The 9,010-nt window shown below is 49.4% G+C and overlaps 1 protein-coding gene across 1 annotated transcript in view; it reads left to right on the top strand.

Moving 5' to 3' along the window:
• Window positions 1-6,321: 6,321 nt before the first annotated feature.
• The window catches only part of PRKG2 (protein kinase cGMP-dependent 2), a 126,528-nt gene continuing 123,839 nt past the window's right edge, over window positions 6,322-9,010 (top strand). The window contains exon 1 of the mRNA XM_061420593.1: window positions 6,322-7,448. The gene's annotated coding sequence lies outside the window, so the exon portion shown is untranslated. The remainder of the gene's footprint in view (window positions 7,449-9,010) is intronic.

Genomic DNA, 9,010 nt, shown 5'->3' with positions numbered 1-9,010 from the left:
ACCATTCGCATGAGTTATTTTATGACAGGAGATCCTGATAAGGAACACGAAACTAATAAACCACCCCTCAACTGGAAGACTTCAGAAAAGGTCAAAAGGAGATGCCAGGTGTCTGACCACCTCCCAGAATCCTTCTCACTGGCATCCATCTTGGCTGAGCACAGGGAAGGACCCTGAATCAGAATGACTGGACAAAGACAACCTGGAAATTAATCCTATCACCATTAAACCTGAGACTTCAAGCCGTGTGGCAGAGCAGTTCTCCTGGGTTCCCCTACCCTCCTGTTCTCCACCCAGCGCCCCTTCCCAATAAAGTCTCTTGCTTTGTCTGCATGTGTGTCTCTTCGGACAATTCGTTCCTGAGTGTTAGACAAAAGCCCACTTTAGAGCCCTGGAAGGGGTTCCTCTGCCTGCAATACAGTCAGCTCAGACCTGGGAGCTGGAGCCACCGAGGCACCCTGAGGTGGGTGTTAGGGTGGCCATGCTGGTCTGGTCTTCCCTCCAGAGAAGGCTGAGGTCCACGGCAGTGTTCACCTGGGCCTTATAACCAGAGGAATGGCATGAGACACTGCTGAAGCCACTGTGTCTGAGAAGACAGGCGAAGAGCTAAAGCCTTGGGGGCAGAGAGGGCCCAGCTAATCTGAGGTGCATATGGTACCTCCATGATTTTATAGGAGATTCCAGGTCTAACTGTGGCAGTGAATGCCTGAAGTTGAGTGGACACAAAGGTTATTAGAGGAAAAAAAGTGATGGATAAATATTCCCCATGGATTTTGACATAGCACAGGACGTGGGATGCCAAACAGTGTGAGCCTGGTGCCTAGTTAGTGCACTGGCTACATGCATAACTAGAAAAAAAAAATCACTACTGAGGAGCGTCACTGCACGTGGGAATGAAACTCAGAACATGCAGATAAAAACAGAACATTGAATGCATTCATATGTTGGTCTTTTGTAGTAAAATTCATCATTGCTGCTGCTGCTAAGTCGCTTCAGTCATGTCCAACTCTGTGCGACCCCATAGACAGAAGCCCACCAGGCTCCCCCATCCCTGAGATTCTCCAGGCAAGAACACTGGAGTGGGCTGCCATTTCCTTCTCCAATGCATGAAAGTGAAAAGTGAAAGTGAAGTCGCTCAGTTGTGTCCGACTCTTAGCGACCCCATGGACTACAGCCTACCAGGCTCCTCTGCCCATGGGATTTTCCAGGCAAGAGTACTGGAGTGGGTGCCATTGCCTTCTCCTAAATCATTACCTGTTTGTTAATTATGTAGGTCATTGATTTCTAAATTGTGCTATTTTTCCAAGCAACTATCTTTATTCCAGTGGGAAAATCAAGAACACATTTCAGATTCTTCCTATAGAATTTCAGAACCTCAAGTACAATTCTGCTAGGTAATAAGTCATAACGCTCTCTGTCCCTAGGATTTGGACTTTCAGCGAGTGCTGTGAGAGACTCAGCAGAGACAATCAGATGTGAACCATGCCCTCCAGGTGTTTACAGTCAAGTAGGAGAGATAAGAAACGCAGATAGACAACTGCAACCGAAAGCAGAAAGAGATACTTTGGCCACCTGATGTGAAGAGCCAACTCACTGGAAAAGACCCTGGGAAAGATTGAAGGTAGGAAGAGAAGCGGGTGTGAGAGGATGAGAGGGCTGTATGGCATCACTGACTCAATGGGCATGGGTTTGAGCAAACTCTGGGAGATAGTGAAGGACAGGGAAGCCTGGTGTGCTACAGTCCACAGGGTCACAAAGCATTGGACACGACTGAGAGACTGAACGACAACAAGAAAGGGATAAGTAGCCCTAGAAGGGCTGAGATAAAGTGCAGTTCTGAAGAAAGGGAATACCCTGAGAAGTGATCACTGAAGCTACGAGAAGAGAGAGAAAAAAGAAGGAAGGGATGGAGGGAGCGAGGGAAGAAAGGAAGGAAGAAGGGGCTAAGGACAGAATCCGGGGAAAGCTCAGGATGAGTGGGACTAGGTAAAGGAGGAAGGGCTTTCAAGGAGGGCATGAGCAAGAGACTGGTCAGTTCAGTTCAAACAGGGGAACATGTGTAGGCTCTGGCTACTGCCTGGAGGGGCCTGGAAACTGCCCTAATGCATGTGAGTCAATAGGCACGAGGCTCATCCGCCTCCCCACTGGCAATCAGCAGGGAGGCATCTGGCCAATTTGAAGCCATGGTCCTCTTGCAGAGGTGCACCAGGCCTGACTGTGTGATGTGAGTAATAGGTTCCCACAGGGTTCTTTCTCAAGTCTGTGTGTGTGTGTGTTAGTTGCTCAGTCGTGCCCGGCTCTTTGCAACCCCATGGACTGCAACTCACCAGTCTCCTCCATCCATGAGATTTTCCAGGCAAGGATACTGGAGTGGGTTGCCATTTCCCTCTCCAACTAGTTTTTGTGTTTTATTTTATTTTTTGTTGTTTTTTTAATAAAGACTTATTTATTTATTTACTGGCTGTGGTGGCTCTTTGTGGCTGCTCAGGCTTTCGCTAGTTGCAGACGGTGGGGACTACTCTTTGCTGCAGTGCTCAGGCTTCTCATTGCGGTGGCTTCTCTCGTTGCAGACCATGGGCTCTAGAGCTTCGCCTGAGTAGTTGCAGCTCCAGGGCTCTGGAGCACAAGCTCAGTAGTTGTGGTGCACGGGGTTAGTTGTTCCATGGCATGTGGGATCTTCCTGGACCAGGGATCAAACCAGTGACTCTTGCATTGCAAGGCAAATTCTTAACCACTGGACCACCAGGGAAGACTTTTGCTTGTTTTTTAAGAAAATTGAGATAGTAGATTAAAGAATAGAATTTGCAAGGTGGGGTGGGGGGTGGTGTTGCTTTTTTGCTTTATGAAAAGACTTGAGCTATGTATATCCCAAAGATACAAGAGTTAACATAGAAAGTCCCTGCTCTGATGTCCAAGAAAGGAGAGAGACAAGCAGACAAGTCTTTACCACTTGGGGCAACACACTGCTGTGGTCATATACCTACTATTCTGCAGAATTAGAGCAAATTCTCAGACGGAAGGGCTTCCCTGGTGGCTCAGCTGGTAAAGAATCCGCCTGCAATGCAGGAGGCCTGGATTCGATCCCTAGGTTGGGAAGATCCCCTGGAGAAGCAATACTGGAGTGGGTAGCCACTCCAGTATTCTGGCCTGAAGAATTCCACGGACTGTATCATTCACGGGGTCGTGTCCATCCATGGGATGCAACTGAGTGACTTTCACTTTCACTCGGAAGGAATAAACAGCTTCGAGGTGAAGAAAGGGATTGTGAGCTGCAGGGAGGTTTGCAGAAACACGATGTTGGAATCAACTGGCCCTGTTTTGTAAACATATCAAGGATGCTGGCCTCTGGAGAGCAAGAATGTCAATGGCAAATAATAGTATTTTTCTTGGGTTACACTTTGGCAATGCTGCAGTGAAAGAAGGGCACAGTGACCTAAGGTTCTGGCTTCTGTAACTGAAATGATTGCTCATGAGGTCAGTGTGGTGAAACACGCAATAATGCAGATGATTGAAAGAAGACGGAAGGGAGCAGAACCAAAGAGACAGGGAGAAATGAGCGGGAACCAAGATGGTGGCTGTACTCCCCTCATGTCCTCAGAAGGGCTTCATCTGGTGGCACATAGGAGAGAGCTCAGCTTGCACCGAGGGATGCTCTGAATTGAGCTCAAATGTTGTGATCTGATGGGGTGGTCAAGTGCCAGGGCAACTACAGAGTCTCCAGTGAGGATATTTATCCCAAGAGAATAGGCCACTGGCTAGATGAACCTGTGTGCAGAGCCTTGGGAGTCTGAGTTCAGGAGAAGTAACCTGTTCCCAGCTCAGTCCCCTGGATGCAAGTCCATGCAAGAAAAAGAAAGTAGGAGAAACTGATTTCTCTAAAACACCGAAGCTGGTAAAGAGCTTCTTTGCATGTAACACAAAGATGGGCATTTTACCCTACCACATATCAAGCCAGCTCCAAGCTTTGACACCCTAGCACTCTGGTGACACAGCTTGGCATGGACCATGACAGCCCACGGAGCAGAGGTACACTCAGGACTGGAGGGTTTATTCGTGAACACGTGTTCTGTACTAACCAGTGGGCCCAGAGGAAACTTGCCAGAGGCAATCTGGAGCGGGTGCTGCTCCTCAGTCAATGGCAGGGTAAAGGCAAGTGGATTCTGGCATTTCATTGTCTCCATAGAGGCAGAAATCAAGATTTTAGGTTCTGGAAAAGGCAAGTGGATTCTGGCGTCTCATTGTCTCCATAACAGCAGAAATCAAGATTTTAGGCTCTTGAATCAGATCAGTTGGCTCTGAGATGTCTGAACTCTGTAAACTTGATCATGTTATTTAGCTGTTTGAGCTGGCTTCCACAGGTACACTTAATTTTTAGGGTTCACGTAGCAAATGAGAAATTGCATGTATACCTGTAACACGTGGCACAGTCAGACTGCACACAGGATTTCCGTCTGCCTGAAGTTGTGTCCTCCTCACTCCTGGCTGACACTTACTCATCTTCAGTTTTAAATGTCTCCTTTTTTTTTTCCTGAGACATCATCCCTGAGCTCCTGTAGCTGACTCTAGATTGGCTCCCCAACATCCATTGCCACCTTCTCCTTTTTATTTAGGTATCCTCAAAGAAGGCAGTCCTGAAAAGTTCAAGGGCACATCCTGAAGAGCCTCAACCAATCACAGTAATGCCCCCTCCACCCCCGGCCCCCTTCCCAGCATTCACACGTGGGTATATGATTTAGTTTGGACTGATGACGAGTGAGAAGTCGGTTAGAAGCTTCTGAGAAAGATTTTCCCACTCTTGAAAAAATAATACTGTTACCATGGGGTACTGTGAGGACTGTCTGTCTTAGCAAGAGCTGTTCCGCCTTCCTGGGACCATAGTTAGGGCAGCCCCAAGTACCAGGCTGCCAAGTTGGCGGTGGCAGCGGGCAATAACCCAAGAGGGCCTGGGGCCTTCCTGACAGCACTGAGCTGAACTCACCACAGAGCCTCTTGACCTTGGGACTTCTTGCCATGTGAAACAAATTTCCTTATCATTGAAGACCTTTTAAATTGGTTTAATTATTCATTGTAGCCTCCCACGTCTAACTTATGACCTCATCATTTTTACTCTCATATTTTCCTACCTAGCATGTATCACATATGTATCTAATCCAATGTTTATTTGTTTGACGTCTGGTTCCCTTTCTGGATTTTCAAGTGCTGAGATTGCGTGATGACTTTGTTCATCACTGAATTCTCAGATTTTTGCACTGGACTGGAGTCATAGAAACTGCTCAAGCACATTTGGGGGAAGAATGAATAAAGAGCTCAAACATGGTTCCTTTTCTCTTCCTCTTTCTCACCCTCCGCCTTGTTCTTTACAATTCAGCATTGTTGACAGAGCCCAGGCTCACCAGGAAGGAACCTAAGCTCTCCCTCAGACTCAGGCCCTGGGCAGCAGCCTGCACTCCATCAGAACTTTTCAAGTTTTATCTCAAGGAACAGTAATAAAATACATATTACAGGGCTGAACCAGTACACACACACATTTACATATCTAACTAAAACTAAAGGTTTATAGAGCACATTTACTTGTACTATCTATAATGTCCCTGATATTTTTATCCTATTCTAGTTCATTAAGAAAATGCAAGTTCTGGCCCCAAACACCAATTTTTAGACCCATTAACTAGCTACACAGCGCACCCCCCCTCCAACCTCCCCCAAGAACTAAATTAAATGCAAAGACTTTGAAAATCTCTGATTTTCTCTTTTTTTGTTTAACTGTTCATAAAAATCCAGGCCATTGACTTAAATGGCCATTATTACAGTGACTTAATTCATTATTTTCTTTTTTCCTGTGGAATTCTTTTCCATGCCCGTGTCCTCCAGTTGGGCTATTTCGAGGACCTACGTGAAATGGAAAGACTCTGGCATATGTTCCTGAAAAACTACTCTGTACTTTGGCTGATTTTTTTTTTTTTTTCCCAGTTAGCGGCACATAACACACACACAAAACCCAGGACTACATCTTCCCTTCTTTGAAATGTAATGGCCCTATTCAACATATTTTATGTGGGCCCAATTTCTCTATAAGTTTATGTATGTCCTAGTGCAGACCGGGGTTCCATGAGTCCCACTGCCCCCACTGTGGTTTAAAACCCAAGGGAGCTGGGTTCCAACATTCTCAAGAGGCGCAGTGAATAGACCCTCACTGTACTTCCCTTCCCTGCGCAAAGAAACTGCCCTTGTCTTCCGCAGATTTCACCAGTGAAATTCCTCTGGAGGCAGGAGCAAAGGGCACAGGCTACACGGAGATCTCACAACTCCAGGGCACAGCAAATAATGCGGTGGGGGTTATATATATATATTTAGAAAACCATAATGTGAGCCTCAGGGGGAAAAACAAACAAACAAAACAAAACATGTAATCAAAAGGCGACGGGGAGAGCATTACCATCTTGGGTGATCAAGAGAGCTCCCTGCCAGGAGACCTACAGATTCCGAAGGTCCCTGGAAACTCGGTGCAAACCGCTGCCCCTTCCTCGCATCATGTGAACGGGCAAACTACAGGCAAGTTATATGGCTCCAGAGTCCGGAAAAGAGCGCGTGGCCAGTCTGCTCCCGGGTCACATGTCTTCTAGAAGGGCACTCGTGTGACAGCGGAGAAGAGCACGTCCAGGGTAAGTGCGCCTGTTTGTGCTCTGGGAGCAAAGGCGAGGTGGGAGACAGCTTGCAGAGAAAACAGACCTGGGGTTGGGGCTGAGGGGGCTGGTATGGGGCTGGGGGTGGGGAGGAGAGAGGGAGGAGAAGGAAAAGATGAACACCTCCCTGAACTTTCCTCTCCCCTCGTCCCACACACTTGAAATAGAAATAATAACAACATGAATTTTTTTTTTTTTTTTTTTTTGCTTACATCCGCGATGTTATCTCCCTCCTTAAGTTGCCCCACTCTGGAGGGGATGGGTATAAAGTGCAGGCTGCAGCTGTCGCTGCTGGCGTGTCTCGAGAGTAAAGGTTGGGGCCGGTGCGGGTGCGCGCGCGGGTGACCCCACCTCCAGGGAAGCCGGCTCCCTGCTCTTGCCCGCCACCGCCCCGACTGACCCCCACCCCCTCCTTCTCCTCCTCTCCTCCCTCCTTCCCTCCCTCTCTCTCCCTCCCCGCGCGTCTCCTCTGCACCGGCCCCCGCGGTGGAGCCAGGCGGCAGCACCCGAGACGCCGCAGCTCCAGCCCGCAGAGCGCTCGCTGGCCACCCGGCTCCCACGTAGCCCGAGTGGCGGCGCCGGCAGCCCCGGGCCCGCGCCCCGCGCCCCGCGCCCGGCCGGGGCTGGCTACACTGACCCGCGCCCGGCTGGGGCGCCGCGGGCGGCTGGGGAGGCAGGGCGGCGAGGGAGCGGACGCCGAGACGCAGGGGCGGCGGCGGCGCCGAGGGGACCAGCTGCGCACCTGGAAAGTTACCCGGCTGTTTGGTGAGGCTGGCGGGCGGGGGGCTCGGGCCGCCGGGGGGCGCCGGGGGGGCAAGGGTCCGGGTGCGCGCGGGTGCCGGCTGGGCGCGCGGTGCGCCTGGGTTCCACACCCAGCGCTCCCGCGCCTGGGCTGCTGGCGTGTGGACGTGTGCACGCGGTGCGTTGGCTCCGGGGTGGCAGCCGGCCGCGAGCTCCCGGAGGCAGAGGAAGGCTACTGGATTTCCAGAAGCTCGACTGGGGAAGGGAGGGGCGCGCTCAGCCCGGGTCGGGAGTCTTCGGGTTCTCACGCATTTAGCCCGGGGCGGCCGGCGAGACTGCTGCTCCCGGCTGGGGGCTTGGCCAGGCCGTCAGGGCGGGCGCTCCCGGCTCCGCTTCTCCAAGCTCCGGGGAGCGGCTGGGAGGCGAGGACTTGGGCGAGGACTTGTAAACTTGTGTGGGTGTCCTGTGTCACTCTCGGCACCTTGAGGCGCTTTCACATTTTTTTTTTTTTTTTCCGCTCTGTTTTTCCTGGTGAAGAATCAATAGCGAACAAAAACGAATCTGTCACTTTGGAGATGAGAGAAAAAGCAAGGGGCTCAAGTTTGAGAAGAACTAGGGTACAGATGCATAGCAGTTGACCCTGGCTGAAAATACAAAGAAACCACGCAGGCAGAATGAACAGGTAGAAAGGATGACGCTCTGTTCATCTGGTCGCCTAAGTTCCCAGGGGCCTCTTTATGAAGGAAGCCAGCGGCAGACACCTACCTGCCTGCGCTCCCCTTCCCCCAACGGTTCCTCAGAAATTGTCTCTTTTCTTTGCAAGTTTCTATTTAACTCTTGGAGAAGGCGAGCATCCCACATAACGTACAGCGGCTGTTGTCAGTACTACTGCTTAGCTTTTACACAGGAGGGTAGAAGATCATATGGTAGAGAATTCTCTTTGTAGAATTCTTCCTTCCCCATTGGAACATTGCGCAACTAAAGTAAAGGACATAAAAAGATGGTACAGAGAGATCTTTCTCTTTTACCTGAAATGCTGCATTTCACTCCTCTGAAATCCTTACAAGTGAGGGCTAATCCACCTGCCAGTGCAGGCGTATGTTGCCTGGATGCTGCCCAAGTCTTTTGATCCCATATTGTCTTGCTTCCTCTAGGCTATTTTCCCTATCAATTATCTCCTCATCTCTTCTGTTTTCATTTTCTCTGTATTCACTGGTTCATTATTTTGGTCTTACAGGTACTCTCAAGTTTTCACTTTTCTAAAAATCCTCTGCATGAACCATGGTACCATTTTGAAGTCCCTACTCTCAGCTCTTTCCAGGGTTCTTGGTAATCTGGTTTCTATCCCAGGTCTTCTGTGAAAGACTAAATTCAGTATATTTTCTTCTGATCTCATTTGCTGTGATAGGTCTGTGGGTTGTCAACTGCAGCCTGTTCACCTCTTGGAAATCTTCTCATTATGGCTTTATCTTATCTTTCTGGATTTCTTATTGTACAAGTGTTCCTTCTCTGTCTTTATTTGCATCTCCTTCTCCTCTTCTATAAATATTATTCATAAGTACCATCTAAATGTACATACATAACAA

Source organism: Bos javanicus, chromosome 6 (genome assembly GCF_032452875.1).
Source record: "Bos javanicus breed banteng chromosome 6, ARS-OSU_banteng_1.0, whole genome shotgun sequence".
In the NCBI taxonomy this organism is placed as follows: Eukaryota; Metazoa; Chordata; class Mammalia; order Artiodactyla; family Bovidae; genus Bos; species Bos javanicus.
Note: the sequence above shows the minus strand (reverse complement) of the source record. Positions and strands in the feature narration are given on the sequence as shown.